The 19,174-nt window shown below is 39.6% G+C and overlaps 2 protein-coding genes across 6 annotated transcripts in view; one reads left to right on the forward strand and one right to left on the reverse strand.

Moving 5' to 3' along the window:
- The window catches only part of CUNH17orf50 (chromosome unknown C17orf50 homolog), a 57,348-nt gene that overhangs the window by 14,578 nt on the left and 23,596 nt on the right, over window positions 1-19,174 (reverse strand). For 4 of the 5 annotated variants that reach the window (XR_003534745.1, XR_003534744.1, XR_003534748.1 and 1 more), the window contains exons 2-3: window positions 16,024-16,129; window positions 9,551-9,821 (exon numbers count right to left, since the gene is read on the reverse strand). The gene's annotated coding sequence lies outside the window, so the exon portion shown is untranslated. Of the gene's footprint in view, window positions 1-1,645; window positions 2,306-9,550; window positions 9,822-16,023; window positions 16,130-19,174 lie in introns of those variants that run through there. The other variant, XR_003534747.1, reaches the window with a different exon arrangement.
- VAMP2 (vesicle associated membrane protein 2) overlaps window positions 1-19,174 on the forward strand; it is a 44,826-nt gene that overhangs the window by 6,794 nt on the left and 18,858 nt on the right. The window lies entirely within an intron of this gene.

Raw genomic sequence — 19,174 nt, forward strand, 5'->3', positions numbered from 1 at the left:
TGCTCTAGCTTGGTGTCAGCTCCCATCTCCCTACATCATGTCTTGCAAGAGCTTGGTAGCTTGGAAAAGGCTATTGTTCTGTTCCCCTGTAAATGCTGCCTCAGTAGTGCAGTGATCATTTTAATAAAATTATGTATGCTTATATCAAGTTAAGGTGTTCAGGTCCATAACAGAGGAGAAGGAAATCTCACTGTTGCGTGCAGCACACAACAGGAATCGCTCACAGCAGGCAAGGTTAGCAAGGAGTGGTGTGCTGGCCAAGGCAGGAGTTGTGGCCCACTGCTACAGAGCTGTGGCTTTTGCAGCTGAGTTTGTAACTTCTGGAAATGGTGGGTTTAGTGCCTGGTTTATCCACCGAAATGGTGGCTGTTGGATCAGCACAAAGGACTGTGTTGCATCAGGGCATGGCTGTGGAGGTGGATCCTGGTCTGTGGAGCTGTGCAGGAGCCCACTCAGCAGAGTAGGCTCGTTATATCCATGCTGGTAACAGGTTCCTCTTGTTTCTGGGCTGTCAGAAGGAGGATGGATCCTTAGCCCAGCATCTTCCCTGCCTCTCCACATCTCCTTCCTCATACTAGATTTCACGTACCTCTGGAGATGTGAGGAGTGAGTTTTCCCAGTGGGCCATGCAAACTCCAGTTCTTGCTGGAATCAATCTCTGAACCTGCAAACTGAGCGATCCACCCAAAGTCCTTAGCTCCACTGAAATATGGTTGCCTATGTAAGAGCAAGTATGCATCCATGAAGGAAAGGACTTGGGAACTGCCTCCCTAGGCTTCTCAGCATCTTCTCTGCACACACAGAAAGGCAGGGGAGCTGGCTCTGGAATGTGGGGCATGTTGTAATGCACTCATTGCCTTTTTAGACACCAACGTCCTGGATCATGCGACATGTCAGTGTTTTAGAAACATAAGGGTTCTGATAAAGCTTTCCTAGAAACTATGAAAATCAGTAATTATCCCTAAACCCACTTGTTATCTACTTCAAGAGGTTAATGGTTAGAAATTGCATTTGTTAATTTGAATTCACATACAAAAATAACTCCTCTTTATCATGCTAGTGAATCTGGCCCTACGCAAGGCCTTAATTACAGTGTGCTGCAGTAAGGCAAAGGGCACTGCTGCTTGAAAGAACAAACCTGATCTGCTCTTACCCACCAGCTGTTGGCACAGAGTATTGTATGGGTTAGTGTTCTCTCCATTATTTTGGAGTTTACAGGGGAATTTTAAACCTGTACATTTCTTATTGCTCTCAGAGATCCTGAACTACATTGAAACAGAGGCGAAACTCTCTCATGCCCTCTCTCTCCTTCTCTGTCCCTCACTCTTTTAGGTTGATCTGTGGGAAGTCTTCCCGAACTCCAGCTAGGTTTGCTGATAGCTCTGATAGAGAACAGTTCCCCTTCTCTTTCCTTCATGTATCTCCAGTAGTATCCATTTCCAGTGTGTACACAGAGAGAATACCTGCACCCAGCACCTGTCACCCATGGTGGCAGTTCAGGTGGGGAAAGGGGAAGGGAAGCAAAGGAATTAGGAGCTTTAATCAATAGCAGCAAAAACATCACAAGTGCACTGAGTGACAGAACAGTCCTTCCAGAAAGCTCTGGGTATCGGGTTGTTTCCTACACTTCAAAAGCTGACTGAGATTTGATGTTGACTTATAGCCCACCGGCTTACCAAGAATTTCAAGGCAGAATTCTCTGAGCTGGTGTCAGCACTGTGGTTGAAAGACTTTCTGCTGATTGGGATCGGGGGAGAGCTCAGCTTGAGAGTGGGTACTGCCAGGATGAATCAGCAGATATCTTCCTGGAAGCAATCAAGTCTGGATATCCCAAGTGCTTAGCAGAGATCCCACCAGGCTATAAAAGTCTGTTTGTGAAACGTTTGACTTCTTCTTTCCAGCAGGGAGCTGTACAGTCATTCCCTGACAGCTGAGATGTTGTCTCCCACACATACATGAAGATCACACTGTGACATTTTTCAGCAATTTCGTTTACTAGATGATATAAATACAAAAATATTCCAAGTCACTTAACACCCTTGATGTTTTTTTCTTTGCAATGAACATTTTAGGAAGACTGGGAGAAGGGAATGGAAGGCAGAATATGCCCCATGTGTCTTGGCATGTTGACACTGACCACATTTTTCATGTCAGTCTCAATTGCTTCATCAACATGAAGTAACACAGCCTTCTGTCTTTCATCTTCATAACTGATGTGTGGCTTCAGCAGCAATGTTAAAGCAAAGACCTTTCCACCAGCATGTTCATTGCCCTTGTAGTGACTATCAGTTCTATGCAGTTGACTCTAGGGGAGAATGAGCAGATTTGATTAAGTTCTGTGCAGAGACTGAGATGTTTTAGCAGTAGAATGATCTCCTAACAGAAATCACAGCTGACAGGTGCTTTTCTTGTTTAACCCCCACCTGGCAAAGACAGAGTTATGAACTATGCAAGTCGGTATTTTTCTTGTTGCTGACTCCCAGATAGCTGTTTGCTGAAGAGCTCCTTCAGCACCACAGTTTTAGAAATAAAGACTGTGTTCAGTCCTGAGCTGCCTGTCCCAGCCCCTGCTGTTTCATGAGCAGTCTGGATGGTGAAACTTGCCATGCAGAAAGAAGGCACTTTGACTAAAACATAACAGTTACAGAGTCAAACACTATATATTTGGGCAGAGGAAAGAACTTAGCAAGTCAGATAGAGTGTGTGTGTCTGTGTGTAAGAATCAAGAGAGGGTCTGCACCTTGGAGAAGGAAGCAATGAACCCAGAGAGAAGAGCAGAGTTCTTCTCAAAAATACCCTCATTCCTGTGTGCTGTCAGTGAACAAGGGGTAGCAAGATTTCTGAGTAACTTGCTGTAGTCTTGGAGGAATTTGTAGTTCTTGTAGCAAGTGAAAGAACTCCAGAAACCTTATGTTTGATTGCACTGAATGGTTGCGGATACTGAAGTCCTCTAGAAGTTTAAGTGCTACCTAGCAAAGGGAAAAGGAGTCCAAGAGGTCATAACTGTTTAAGAAGCTAAATCCAAAATCCCCAGAGGCAACATGGCTTCTGAGTGTGGATCAGGCTCAGCTCAGAGCTAAATCGTTCTGTACAAGGTACTTTCACTTTGAGATGCTGCAGTAGCATTGCATAACTTGAAGGGAAACATTGAAAGAAAGTAGCAGAAATTAGTTCAGAAGATAGCTAACTCCCAATGAATTAAGCATTACTTACTCTCCTGAGTGAACCTGAAAAATCCCCAAATATTATAAAACATTAAACATTTAACAAAACCTAACCAGTGACTAGCTAAAAGTTCATTTAATTTAAAACTTCACTTTTTTTTTTTTTTGGTAGTTTGGTGATGGTGCTTGTCTCTGTGTTTGTTCTAGCACTGCTTGTCTACTTACAAAAGGCAGCTGTTTCCATAAACTGGACCAGAGTAGTTGTGCTTCAGTGTTTGGATATACGTAACCATTTGCAAAACTGCCTTAGTCAAAGGATTTTTCACAAAGGCTTATGTTTGTTTCTGTTACCTTTGTTTTGCTTTGAACCTGACTGTGCAGGTTGCTGGTGGGATTTTGCATGTAAATAATGAAGGAAGGTACTTGATAAAGATTGCTTCCTCTATTTAAAAAAATTATCATCTAGGATTTAGGATAAAAAATGAGAAAGTCTTTTTATTTGAAGGGTGGTAGGGAGGTATTGTCAGCAGCAGACAGGAGGTAGCAACTTGGTGAGGGTATGGAGGAGGCAAATATAGGTGTTTACACTTGCAGGCTGCTGCACTGAGCCAGCATTCCCTCTCCTGACAGCACAGTCACAGAACAGTCTCTCAGCCAGGTGTCTCAGGCAGTGACTCACTCACTGAATACAGCTCTGTTGTTTTCACTGTGGTCCCTTGTTAACCTGCAGATGGTCTATCTCAAAACCTGCCTGCTCCTGCCACTTCCCTGCTGAATGTGACTTGTATTTGAGACTTCTCCTGTCCTGAGGTGGCTTGCTTACGTGTTGATTACAGATTCATCAACCAGCAAGCATCACTTACAGCTCCCAGTGAGAGAGGGCTCGTAGCCTAACTCCCTGGGGAAATGGCCTTCCTTTGAATCTGACAGTAACATGCATTTTGGAACTCTAGCAACAGAAACATATCAAACAGCCTGTCAGTGGTGACAGGAGACAGCACTGCAGTAATTCCCTTGTGTTGTCAAACAAACAAAGGGAATTCCTCTGCTGTGAGCTACAATTTCCTTTAATTTGGCCAAAGTAGATTAATCTGCATTTATTCTTCTTGGCTGTCTCTTTGAAAGAATAAAGTCAACAAACTTGGCTCATTCTTTCATAACAGAAAAGACTGGTTGTAGGCTGAGGTCAGAAGAAAATTAATTTAGAATATGTGAGGAATTAAGGTGAGGGCCTTAACCCATTCTTGTGGAACTCTTTTTTTCTGTTCTGCCAAGCTCCAAACTTGTAAATCATTCTTTCAGGAGAAGTGCAGAAAACTGAGAATTGTCAGGATGGAGAAGGCTCTTTTTACTCTGACCTCACATCTCACACAACAGCATCCTGGGTGCCTCAGTGTTTGTACCAGGCACATGAGGGGTGGTGTGACCTCTCAACAGACCTAACAAACAGCACAGTACTAGCTTGTAATAGAGACTTGAAATTTTAAGCAAAGCTGTCTTTCTCAAACTCCTTTAATTAGCTACTAGGAGTCTAGATATTCTTGCTATGTACATGCAGAGGTAGAGAAGTGGTCATGTTAAGTCATCCTTTCCAGTTAAAGAGCTTTTTGGACAAAGGCTTACTGTCTCTGTACTGAACGTGTACACTGGGAGTGCAGCAAAGAGAAGTAAGATCTTTGTTCTGCTAAAAATGGAGCAACAAGATAAATGTCCCTGTGCAGGAATTATTCCCTGGGCAATACCATTGCTTCTACTGCTAACCCATGTTTGTACATGAACCCTGTAGCAGCTACAGAGAGACAGAATGAAGAGGACACGAGGACAAACTGGGATGTTCAACCCATTGTTACATCAGACATCACATTGCCTCTTTATTGCACAGAGAAAGAAATCAGAGCTATCTCTGTCCTCCTGTCTGCAAAGTGGAACAAAGGGAAGAAGAAAAAAAAAGATTCAAGGACTTTGTTTAGTCAATCACTAGATCACTGCCCAAGTAATGGAGGGTGTTTGGAACTGGGAATTTCTTATAGTTACTGTCATAACCAAGACAGGTTCTTCTTGAGGAGCCTTTACTTTCCCAGAACGTAGTGTATTTTGTATTTCCAAGTACAACATAGATTTTATATGGGTGTATGCTCTTGGGTGTAGTCAGATAAATGCTCAGGAGGCTTAACTCAGAGATCAAAAGGACAAGTAAGTTGACCTTAGAAGGATTAGGAGAGAAGATATTAATACTCCACAAGAAGTGTGAGATTTTTAGGTGAGAAGATACTCAGCACAGGAACAAACACCTCTGCCTAGGAGCATGCAGATTTTTTTTTTCAAATTGCTGATGTTTCCAATGGCAGTTGCCCTGTGCAAATGTGTATAGAGAAGGCTCAGTTTAGAGTTTCCATGATGCTGCACAAGAGCTGTTCTGCATATGAGCGTTATGATGCAAAGCATGTTCTATTTGACAACTCGGTGTTTTGCTCTGTCTTTGGAAATAGAGCCCCGAGAGGCTGATATTTTTTGCATATGTGTGCATTAGATGGGTTGTTTTGGGATAGGCAATTTGTTTTGTTTATTGTTCAGGCTATCCAAAATGGAGAAGCTGTTTGACAAATTCAAATGTTGGAACCCAGCATCTTGGCTTTGGGGTCTTGTCTCCAGGCCACCAGGGTGGCTGTTGTCCCAGTTTGAAGAGTACTTGTTTCTTGTCAGTCATACTTTGCTTTACAGAGGATGTGTTGCTGGTGCTCATCCTTTCTGTGAGGAGGTATCCTTCATAGCAAGTTTAATGGCAACAAACCAGTTAACAACTGTTTTAAGTCGTGTCTATAGCATCAGAGAAATTGAGAATACATTTCATAGAAGGACAGTGTGTGGCTATTCACTGCATAGGAACTAGACCTGTTCATGAAAGGTGAAGGTCATGGACCGTATAATGCCACACTAGGTAGAAGAAGATGCATCCAGCATCTTTCTCTTTCCTCCTTGTCCCAAATCTGTAATACACAGTTAAGTAAAGCAAAATGATTCTTGGAATACTGGCAACCTCAGCACTGCACAGATTTACGCTGTGTAAATATTGACAACTGAACCAAAGAAGAATTAAAATCTTGGAGAACTAAGGCAAATATAGCTGTATAGCATATATTTAATGTTTTTTTTTTTTCTTCAGAATTAACAACTGTTAATGGGAATTAAGAGAAAAGATAGAGCATCCTGGTTTATATTCAGTAGCATAAATGAATAAAAATGATTTCTGTAGTTCTCTTACATGCTTATGATTGTCTCAGAGCTTTAATGAATGTCTTCCCTTTGCTGATATACTCCAAAATTATCTCACCGAATTGAGTTAGTGTGGGATTGTGTCTCCATCACAATGCTCCAGAAACTGATATTTTAAAAGAAATTAAGACTCTGGTCCTCTTCTTGAATGTTTTTTCTGTCAAAGTACTGTGTAAAAAAACAGACTGTAAGAAAGAACCCTTACCCATTGTTTGGCTGGGAAAGTGGCTCCAGGCTGGTGGCTTGTGCTATTCATTTTCACCTGCAGATGTGCTGGTGTTTGGTGATACAGGTGGTATTAAGTACCAGTTAAGTGGTGAGAGAAACAGGGGAGCAACATGTTTTAATGGCATGACCCTGGTGGAACTAAAGATGTACTGGTCCAGTGAGGCGCAAGTAAAGTGGGTTACTGTGGTAAATCATAACCATCTCTGCCTTGCTCTTTCTTTTTTGCTTCTTTCCTCACCCTTGATCTATGACTAACTGACTACCTTTGAATATCTCTGCTCTATTGGACTACTCTGCCTCACAAACCCTTTTGTGGAGCAAATTTTCCAGCAGTGTGTGCACAATATGTGTCTTTTAGATTTCTCATCAGAGCCGTGTCTTGTGCCATTAGGAATAAAGTTTGCTGGCTCGCTTCTGATTCGAAATTTGATTTCTTAAATGCTAACAAATTAAAAAAAAAAAGAAAATAGCAGAAAAAAAAAAGCAGTCATGCTGTGACGTGAACAGAACAGAAGCTATGGACTGGGAAAAATATCCTCTGACTAGAAAAGATCTTTGAAGAGAGAAAATAAATTCCCTATGGAAAGATCAAAGCACATGAAGTTAATGGATTATGACAAGGTAAAAAAATACCTGGAGAAAATAGTAGGTTGAAACATAAAAGAGGGAAATAGGAAAGAGTGGGTTTTTTGTTGGAGATAAAGGATAGATAGATGACTAGCTAAGTACTTGAGATTATATGTTCTAGCTAAAGGGCTATTAGTGGGAATAGGGATTTTTTTCCTCATGTCTAGTGCAACCTCCACTTATGTGGTGTCAAGGTAGCCTTGGAGTTACAGTCCTGAATTCCTGCTCTATTGCAGTGCTCTGTGTGGGTGACTACAGCCTAATGCACCCTGTACTGCAAACAGACCCTCTCAGACTGATACAAGACTGATGTAATTGCAATAATTCTTGAAGTCACTTTAATAGTCTGAGTAGGTCCTGCTAGGGTCAAAAATGTATGGAGTTTATCTCAGAAAAAAAAAAGGCAGAAACCCATCTGGTGAGCTAGGAAATGTTTATGGGTGTAGAGCTCTAGAAAAACTTTTGTTCAGGTTACTGTTGCCAAAGATCATCTGTACGGCTATAGGTATCTATGTGCCTTCTGCACTGCTGCAGCATTTGATGCCTCACAATCATGCAGAAACAGAGAACTAAAGCTGAGGTACAAAGACCCTCAAAGATCTCAGCGGCATGCGCATCAGTGGGGATCAGAAGTTTGAAATGCCTCTCAGGAAGCTGGGATCAGGTCACTCTGTCCAAGGCTATGCTGGGCTTCTGTGGCAGAGCAGAAGCCATCCCTCACTTCTCCCATTTGGACACCCTTCCTTACTTGAGGCTCACCACAAACGAAGAGTCCCAAGGGAGTTGTGCCAGTGCTTTACATGCACGAGGAGGTTCACCTGCACTAACTACAAAGTAAGTAGTGGGGGACTCAGCCACACATCTGTAGGTGTGGCTCCTTACCCCTGTGGTTTATTTCTCTGTATATTTGAGCAGTTGACTCTCCACAAACCTGCTGGTTGTTTTGTAGATGGACACTGATGTCTACAGTGAGAGAGAACCCAACGTCTGTGGCCTGTCCTTCTTAGCAACACCTGCTTGCCCTGTGTCTTGGGTCAGTTCCTCATTTGCCTTTTCACAGTTTTTAAGAAACAACCTGTCCCTCTTATCTTTCTGTCTACAGAAGTTTGTTTTGATAAAGGCAATAGATCTGTATAGTGACCAGAAGGAAGAGAAGTTTGCTTATGTGGGTAACCTCTGTATTAGTGACCTGATGGAGAGCTGAGCAATCCTGGAGTGCATTTAGTGCTTTGCCTGTGACTGTGTGCTGTGAGAGCGGTGTTATTACCAGATGGAGCGAGAGAGGGATTAAGGTCCTAGTAAATCCTTGTCTCCCAGCCCTCTCTCCTCATGAATGCTGCCTGTGCTTTGTATGTGCTCCTGTGCTGTTCCAAGAAGTGGCTAAACTGACGGGTGATCTGTGTTGCTTCCAGCTTACAGGCAACTTCAAATTAAATATAGTTCACTTAATTAAAAATAAAATTGTAAACCCTTCTTTTTGTTAGACAATTTCACTTTAAACTAGAATTTTTTTCTCCTTGTTTTAAAGCAACTGCAAGAGCAATAGTCTCTCTTGACTGTCCGTATGACGAGAAGGAATTATGTAAAAGAATAGATTCTAGTGGGTGCACAGTCCAGAAGGAATGGAGCAACATGAGTACAAAATTCAGTTATTAATAGCAAAGCATTGCTATCTTCTATTCTCTTAAGATCGTGTGTAGTTCCCTATAGTATAAACCAAAAACCAAGAAGTTATGGGAAGTAGATGCTGAAAGACTGGGCTGAATGAAACAAATGGTTTTGATCAGAAACGTTACTACTCTGGAAATGAGAAGATAAGAGACCTTGAGCTAAATATTTGACATTCAGAATTCTTGATAGTAGGATGCCAACAAAATTTCAGTGGAGTAACTGGAGAGCTGCCATTGGGTGACTTAGGCAGTATGTCAAGAACTGTTATAGTATTGAGGCCTTTGCCAGCTCTCAGTATGAGCCCATGATGCTCCCACCTTTTCTACAAGAATGGGTCTGTTTTAGTCCTTTCTGTGTCATGAGAAAATTGTGCACTTTATGTCTGGCACTACTGTTGGGTTTTTTTGGTTGGGTTTTTTGTTTGTTTTTTTTTAACCATCCCATCTTAGTTCAGCAGCTAAGTTTATATGCCAGTCTTAAAATTTCAGTTTTCAACCTTTACTTTATCATGTTCCACTTGTACAAAGCAGCAATCACAGTGGTGCCTTTTGGCACATGCTGTTTGTGCCAGGCCCAGGGCTACTGACCTGCTCTGTGCGGTGAAAAGGAGTTGTGCTCCCGAAGGTCATTCCTGGGTACAAAAGTGCAGTGACTTCTTCTCTTCCATCTCTTTCTGTTTCACAAAGCTGTGTATGGCTTTTCTTTCGTATATTGGCAATGTTACCATCAATCATTTCCATCTCAGTGTTGAGGTATGGAAGATGACAGCACAGAAGACATTGCTGCAGTAGGGTAGTCCTGTGAGATGATGCTGGCAGCACATGCAATTGGCCACATTGATTTCTTCTCTTTTCATAGCTGGGAAAAAAACATATGGCATTAGTGAGCAACAGAACCTCAGTTTTCATTTGAGAAAGGAAATAGAGAATGATTCATTCTAAGACCATACGCTCCAAAGGAGGAAGATTTGAATTATTAACAGCAGATCTAAACATGACGGGTGCTGACACCTTCATCTCTTTTATTTTTACTGCCATGGATTTTCTTCACATGCAGTGAGAGAATTTACACTACAGGAACTGTTAATGGTTTCACGCTTCCTACCCATTTTTAGCTGCCTAATTTATGGAAAGCCATTACTAGGTGAGTCACTGCTTTCACGGGATTAATGTGGCTGAGATAGAGCTTTGGGTGTTCCTTTAATTTCCGTATTTGCTTGAAAGGAACATCAAATCCACATGAAAACCCTTAGTGTTTGGTATAACAGTCTCTGTTCTACTTGATCATGTACAAATATTGCAAGAGATGATCCCTGTCCCTATAAGCTAACAGGCTAAATAAACAAGACAGATATTTATCTGCATCCTAGATACTATGAGTTGGGGTGTCTCATTGTTCAGAATTTGTGCCCAATTGGATGGGAGTTAAATATTTCCAAGGATTGCAAACAGAAGCAGTACTGGGAATCTCACTGCAAATCTCACTATAAAAAACTTATTGCAGAAGCACATTTACTCTCTTATTGATTTTAGGAGGTTTTGCTTAGACATTCACAGGTTAAAAAATATACATCCAAGTCTGAGGGTCAGGGTTTGCCCCCTAATGATAAATGAACCATGGGTTGAAATGCATTTTGGCCTGTCTTTTTCATGTAACAGGAGGAAATGCAGTGTGTAAAATACTCAAGCACTGACTAAGGTGTAGATTTCATAGCCAATAACTCTTTGTAATAAATAACTCAGAATTATGTATTCAGTTTCAAGAACAAACTCCAGAAGACAGTAACAGATAAAATTTAAAAGAAATTTTGAGTTGATTTTTTGAGCTAATTTACTCTTCTATAAATCTCTAAAAGTTATCACAAAATTACTTATTATGAGCCTTTCACCGAATTAGAAGCTCTTAAACATCTATGTAGCTGTTTTCTGCTATAGGTTTTCTGTACAGGTCTCCCTCCAGAGGCTGGTTGTTTCATTTCTGTGTAGGTTTCTTAGGGAAGGAGCCCTCATCTCGCTGCACAGCACATAACAGGTAACATAACTATCCACCTTTGGTTTACTTTTGCCTTGCTGGGAAGTCTCTTGTGTGAGTGAGTCAGTGTGGACCTGGGGCTCGGTTGTCTTTGAACTGCTGTCCTAAAGAAATTACCATTTTTCGGTGCTATCTGCAGGGAATAATGAATGAACCATCACTAGTTCTCATTCTTTGTTTTCCACTGGAGAGTTTGTGGGGCATGAAACTGGAGAAAAGATGTTACAAGTAATTTATTGCTCAGGGTTCTTTTTCTTTCCCCAGTTTCTTTGTTCTCATACCAATTACTCTGACTTAAGAAATTATAAAGCTCTTCATAATACTGCTTGAAGATTGGTATGTTTGCTGTATAAATTCTTAGGCAGATCTTCAGTTGCTACAAAAGGAAGTGACTTTGAAGCCACAACTTTTTTTTTTTTTCAGTTAAAAATCTCTTGTATATGAGCTATCCACTTTTATTTTTCCCCTAGGGATTTTAAAATGCTTGAAACATTCTAAAAACAAAAGGAAAAAAATACAGTAATGATTGATATGCATAAGGTTGAGAGACACTAAGTTACCAGTGGCTCGTTAAATGCTGTTACAGAAACTAAATATAGATTGCATTAATCAATTGGTGTATGTCCATGTCTTCATGTGTACCCCCAAGTGTACACTTCTGAAAGAGGTGTTAGAAAATAAATTCCAAATTACCCTTGAAATCTGTCATCAAACTGAACACAAGTACTTGCCTACTTGTACTTCTTAACCAATAAAACATTCTCAGCTATTATTTTACAATGCGAGTCTGTGGTGGAGATGGAAGACTGTTTGCATTGACTTTTGTAAGAAAATTCAAAGTACTCTGAATATGTAGAATTGAACTGTTCCATCATGCTCTTCCTGGTAGGATTTTTCTTAATGGGAATGTGTTTGCACCACGTTATTATTTACTGGCTATACCTCTGGGTTTTCAGGCAGGTATTTTTAATTTTCTTCTGAACTGAAATCAATATGAACATTTGTGGTGGATGCTTTTATTTGTACTTTCAAAACACCCCACATTTTTCATGTTAATTCATTCATGGCAGTTGAGTGACTGAGTGCAGAAAAAAGAGGAAAAGCATTAGGATTGTTTGAAAGCTGAATGATTGCTTGCATGAATGCCTGCATGAATGATTTCTTACACTACTTCTACATAAAATGAACAGCGTCCTCCATGGAGAGCCACTGACATCACTGAGGCATAACACTGAATAACAGTAGCAAAACCGGAAAGAGGTGTCTACATGCAAGACTTTTAAATGGTGCTGGCTTTGGCCTTTCCAAGGAAATACAGTTTGTGTATTTTTCCATTCTGCTAAACTTGATAGAGTGGTGAAGACCTCATAGATACAAATTCCTAAAAGCTGGGGGAGATCAGCAGCCAGGTAGAGATGAGGCCCCACTTATTGTTGCCAGCTGAGGAAAAGTCAGTAGGAGAACCTCAGGAGCTCTTTGTTATTGTGGTTCACTGTACCCAGGGATGGTTGGCACCTCACCACACTGACTGTTCCAACACTCACTGGAAGGAGAAAGGATGGGGAAGAGCAAGTGGATGTGACAGGAACTGAAGGTGTTACATGTTAGTAAGCCTTGCAAGATGGCAAGGGAGGTAAGCTGGAGGTATTTTGGTGACTGGGGAGGGATGGAGCCATTTTGGATATGAAATCAGGCCTTATTGGTTTAGTTCCTCGTGGGACAGTTCATAATATAGTTGCAAAGGTTGCTTTTTGCTGCCAATTTTAACACCATAAACCAGGGAATAAATGGAGTAGTTCTCAATATTGCTGATGTTTTAGACCAGTAGAAGGGTTAAGGCTGAGTATCAACAAAAACTCTTTAGGGACCCTAACCACAAAAAAAAGCAGAAATTGTGTACAAAGTAAAGAAGTATGATAATATACCATGAGTGTTTGTTCTACAAATAAATAAGCTAGTGTACTGAATATTTGTCCTGCTTTGAAGCATTTCATTTCCAAGCAAGCTAACATGCAAACCATTACTAATACAGTTCTTTTAGCACCCTTACTGAGATCTATGTTTCATTCTGTAACACAGAGAAATTTGTGAGTCCAGTGCACAAATGAATCAAGCAAAAATGTTCTTTCCTTTTGGGCATTGACTGTTGTCTCCAGTTGCACCAGAGGACATTTAAAGCTGTAAAATGGAGCTATATTCTACTATTAAAAGCTCCTTAGACATTGCCTGATACATTAAGGACTTGTGACAGTAATATTTTACTATAATTGCTTTCGTAAGATGAAGACAGAGCCCTGAAGTTGCTGTCATTTTTCCTGTATTAGTTAAACCAAATACATGTGATTCAGACATATCCTCTGACAGAATGCCTTGAATTTACATGATTAGAAATCTCTTCATATTAAATGCAACTCATCAAGGTATTTCTCACAAGTAAAATACCTGTGTCAAATTAGCCCCTTTTCCTTTACAATGATAGGAGAGTAATCTTACTGAATTCAAGCAAAATCTCTGAGCTACCTGCACATCAGGTGGGTAGTTACATAACATCTATAATTAGTTCCAAATGTAAAACTCCATGTGCAAAACTGAAAACTGAGTTGAAGTTCTTTAAAAAAACCAAATAAAAACACCAAACCAAAAAGCCAAATAAAAACAACTCTCCCCCACCAAGAAACCACCAAAAAAAAATCCCAAACAACCCCTTCCCAACCTCCCTCCCCCAAACCAAACCAAAACAACAAGAAAAAACCCCAGTATAAAGTGGTACTGCAAACTTCTGAAAGAGAGGCTTTTTCACAAAATTAGGCCCTTCAAATCTATTGAATCTCAATAAATGTTAGTCAGAAGCTTAGTAAGAAAAAATACTTAGCAGAAAGTGTTAGAGGGTTCTTTATTGTGGTGGTATTGTTTAGGAAGGTTGTTTATAGAAGTAAGGTGCAGTTTCTCTGGAAAGTTGCCATAAAACATAGTTATGTGGTATCAGGACATCAATAACCACGTACAGACTGTTCTCTTATGCTGGTTTGAGGCTCCTCACAGAAGCACTGCTATTAATCCACGTATGCACAGATGGTGCATTACATCTAATGGCTGCTGGTAAGCATGTGAATGCAACACGATGGCTGCAACTAGTAAGAACTTGCCTTTGTTTTTAAAAAGTTGTGGTGCTATGCAGTAACTCAGATGTTCTGGTATTTGTGAGGCCCTAATTCTGCAGGAAAATTATTGGAGGGAAACTGTGAATTTGGTAGAACTTCACCTAAAGAAGATTATAGCAGAATGCAAGAGTGGAGTAAATAACCAGACAGGTGCTCCACTGATAGAAGAACATGGATCAACTTTGTTGCATCACGTTTACTCCCCTGTGTGAGCACAAAGTAAAAAATAAACTTGCTATAACTATGCTTGGTTGGATGAGTGTTGGTGAGGCTGTGATAATTACTGGTTCATTATTGGAAGCTGAATGCTGTTCTTTTAACTCCTAAAAGATTTGAGAATCTCTGTTAGTGTTTAGTGACTATATAAACAGTAGAGGAGCAAAATAAAACCTTGAAAATCAGCAACGCTCCAGAAGGTGAGATGGTTAACAAAATTATTTTTCTGCGAACTACAGATTATATTTCATTTACATGCATAACTTGGATGTAGCAGTGTGGAGAGATTACCATAATCACCAAATATATACTTTATCTGAATTTGAGTTAGCAGTCATTGATAAAAAAAAATTAATTCAGGTAGAAACTGTTTTTTTTTTTCAAATGAACTGCAGCTTGAAACACACACTAAGGCCAAAATTTGTTAAATGACTTATTTTGTGGTGTAGCTATATGATTTCATAGTTTAGTTTCTTAAACCATTACAAGTTTTTTGAATCATATCAAGGATTGGTTTGTTGATGTTCAAGTATTTTATTTGAAATTCAGCCTTCTAACCATTTAAATTAATAACCTACTAATCTTAGACCAGTATGTTTTTGTTTTCTGGACTGGAGAATAATCTGATGACAAGCATCTCTCCATGAGCCCTGATGGTCATGTACACTCGTGTATACACATTTGTGGAACTACTTTAGCTCCTAAATAGCATAACAAAGTCTCGTGTTAGTAACTTTTATGATTTTGAAGCGCATCAATATTTCACAGTTTATTATTTCTTTAACTTTTTGATTTGGAATTGCCTGTGAGAAGTCTGAGCTGATAGCAATTTTTTTTTTTAATAATTTGAAAGTAATCTCAGAACTGCTATTCAGTGGATTACTCACAAACTGTAGGTTGTTTTTACTTGAAATCTGGAAAAAATGGAAATGTGGTCTGTTCATTTAGGCTGGTTTAATTCTGTAATTTTTTCTTCCATTTGAACTCTGAAATCAGTCTTCAAAATCTGTTTTCCCAATAACACTGTAGTTTGTCTTTCTGATAATATTTGTCTCAGTTAGTTCATTTAAATATTCAAAGACTGCAGGTACTGCAAATTTCAATATTTTTATGAGTATATTATTAAATTATTTTTAACAAGTTAGTTCTAATTAAGACTAGGAAACTGAATCAACCCAGTTATAAAGAGATTGGGCAACGAACAGGTTAAAATGTACTTTGCTAAAGATCTTGTAGACACTTCTCCAGAGTAGGTTCCTCTAAGAAGGAAAACACTTCTGTTCATTTCTCTTCTGAATTTCCCTGTGGATATTCAGCCACTCTAGGACTTTATGGATAACCTGAAGAACTTCCTTCTCAGGTTTTCATGCAGGCACCAAGATTCTTCATATTCACAAGTCACAGCTCTTTCTGTTCTAGATACTGTGATGTCTCAGCTGATTCATGACTGAGGGGTCTATGCTGCAGATAAGCTTTGGGCAGTCCTCATTAGGGGCCCTACCACTAAGCAGTGCAAAGCATTCTGCAAGGATTAATGGCTCTGTCTGGTGCCCTGGGAGTTTTTCTTGAGTTAACAGTGATAAATGAACCATCAAAATGTCTCATACAAATACTGCTGGGGAAAGAATCAGACAAGGCTGAGGCATACAAACCTGTATCAGATCTGAAGTAGAAGTGAGTCCTCCCTGGAGATAAGAGAGTGGTCCAGATAAACTCCTGAGTCCTGTTTCAGGTAAATTGTCTCTTTTCCATTATTCTCTTAAAGGGAAAAAAAAAGAAAAGTAAAACCTCAGTCAGAAAGAAGTCTGGTTTGGAGATACACTCGCAGTTACATCAAAATCTGTTGCTTACACTGGGAACTGACTGACATTGTGTGGTTCCCCAAATTTTTACCATCAGTCCAAAGCACAAGGATTTCATATTACCATCTAAACAAAATCTAATTTAATAAATGGTTAATTAACTTTAAGGGAATACCTTTTTGGTATGGAATACTTAATGCCATATGTCACCTTTGCATCTAACATACAGCAGTGTTCTTTGTCGGCTCACACATCTGTCTGTGAGAATTATAAGGCATGACTTACAATTACATCCTTTTAAAGTGCTTATAATATATTAAGTTTTGCTGCATTCAGTGACCACTTTGGTTTTCTGGAAGCACAATGGCTCTGGGCTGTGCGTTGTCAGGTCACTAATCTCCATCCTGCACTCAGCCCATCAGCCACATGAGAGTGACTCATTCTCTGCAAACCTCCTGTTGCTTAGTAGCTGTTTGTAATGTGAAAAAGAGTTGGAAAAGTAGTGGTGAGGTAAGAGGAAAAGGGCTGGGAGGCAGTGTGTTCCTGTCTGCCTAAAAGGAACTTGTGAATGAGGGCATTATTTGACCATCTAATTGGGGAGAAATTTTTCTGTTTCCTCACAGGTCCAAGGCACATAAATTTACATGTTCTGCTGCTCTCTATTGTCAGCAGTATCTAGGAAAGTTACTCGTGTGTGGGCCTTTATTGTGTGCATTTATTTACTTAACACCATGGTACCACTTTCTCTTTTAAAATACCACTTGGTTACCAAGGGAACTGGTTACAGCCCTGCACACTTTCCCTCTGCTTGGCATGTGTGCCATACACAAGGTTCCCAGTAGTGTTCCAGGAACTGGATGTCTGAGCCTGTAGTGCCAAGACTGCATTACAGCACTGCACCAGCGTGATGGCTCAAACGCAAAAGGGCACAGGAGCTAAAGGAGTAATAATAAAAAAGTAATAACTCTATCAATGCATTGAATCTTGCTGTAGGTAGGCTGAATTTATTGTGGACAGGTAGATTTAATTACCAGTATTTAGTTGAGGTAGTTGTAGAAAGTTATTTAGCTTTTTTATGGAAACAAAATGCATGAATAACATTTGCTTCTAACCTTGAGTACATATCTGTATCCAAATTGTAATAGCAGAAGGTAATACTTTGCCCTTCAAGGGATGTAACACAGACGGAAAGATTGAGAGAGCTGGAAGAGTAGCTTTGAGGGCAGGGAATCCTATGGGAATGCTTCAGTCATCAGACTTCCTTTTTTTTATATAAGCAGGACTTCATGGGTGATTGTAAATGGGTTGCTTTGTCTCAACTAAGATTCTCACCTGTTCTTCTTCTCACTTGAATAATATATGGACAGTTCAAATTTTTATTCTTTGACTTTTAAAGCATAACAGGTTTAAATCTCAAACGTTTCTTCTCAATCCTAATGACTTTTTTAATTCCAAAAAAGGACATGAGGAACTAGTGGTTACTTTTGAAGTATTGTAAAAAAAATTAACTTCCAAGTTTCAGATGAATGCTAAGCAAAATAGCAATACTCACTCAGCAGACATGGAGGAGACAGTTTCTGTTTATCTGGAGAACCCCAAGGGCTGCTTACAGTGGTGCAACTCACAACAGATTTTCAGCAAAGTGTCTAAGCATTTTCATAAACAGCAAAAGGCTCTCTCCTGAGTGTAACAAGACTAAAAGATAGAACCAGGATAGACTGGTCTTTACTGAATTATAGACGTTTATGGATTTAGTTGGGGTGAAAAAAAGCAAAATTAAAGTTCAGTTTCTGGACTGTAGCATTTTGCAAATATACAGGTGTGCACAACATTGATTTAAATACCTCAAATAAATTAGAAAATCAGATGCCACATCTCAGCCTCAGCATTGATCCACAGAATATACCTGTAAGCTTCTGAAATCACACTAAGGGTTCTGGAATTGTGATCTAAACATAGGTCTTTATGTAAAGCAAAGTCAGTCATTAAAAAATATCAGAGTTTTCAGAGAAGGGCAGATGGTAAGATAAAGGTGGGAGCATAGCCTAAGGAGAAGCTACAAGGCTTTTGGTGATCCCATGAGGATGGGGAGTTTAGGAGAGATGATGGTGATGATACAGACAAATGTTACTTTACACATTTATATGATTTTCTGTTAGTATTTAATGAATTTATATCACTCTGCCAAGTGATTTATTTGGCAGAATAGTCTCAAAGATCTTCTTTAAAAGGTCTTTAAAACTCTGGTTTTGTTGTATTCAAAATGTTCTGGATTGTTGTTTTTTTTTCATTCAATGAGAACTTGAAATGAGAAGTTTCCCTTTATTGCTTTAATGCATTTGATTGGTTAAATGGAATCTAGTTTCATTAATTAATGGATGTTGAAACTGGGGAGAAAATACATTGTGTGTGAATCATAACACTGTGGGAAGGTGGAGCACCTGTGATAAGGATACAGTCACTTGTAAATAGGAGCTGTGTTTCATGGAAACTCTTCCAGAACTGAATAGGACATTTTGTGAGAAATAAGGATGAAAGTTTGGCTTTCTGTACAGGTACTTTTGCTGTTCTCTAACACTTGCACATACAGTGTGACTGCTGTTTAAGTAACGAATAGCTGGGATAAAATATTCAGTGCAGCTTTCTTGGCCAAATAGAAAAGATTTAAGCTTAATAAGCCTCCTGATAATTAAGCTCTTATATAAGTAACGATGGTAATTACCCTATAAAGTTTAGTTATGATGAAACAGCCACTGACTAGCAGTGGCACATATATATAGCAAGGCTACAAAAACGTTTCACTGCTGATGGAAATGTGACTTTAAGCTGTTTTGTTGTTACCGTCTCTTCTTCTTAAAAAAAAAAAAGGCATGTTAATAGTTGATTTCCTTCTAAAGTACAACAAGAGTGCTGGGAGATGATTTACAGGCAAGTGGAAAGCCCCCAAGCCTCCTAGGTTTTAATTTGAGTCTTTTAAAAGACAGGCACAGAAAACATCCTT

The sequence above is a fragment of the Neopelma chrysocephalum genome, unplaced genomic scaffold (genome assembly GCF_003984885.1).
Source record: "Neopelma chrysocephalum unplaced genomic scaffold, ASM398488v2 Primary Assembly neopelma1_70, whole genome shotgun sequence".
NCBI lineage: Eukaryota > Metazoa > Chordata > Aves > Passeriformes > Pipridae > Neopelma > Neopelma chrysocephalum.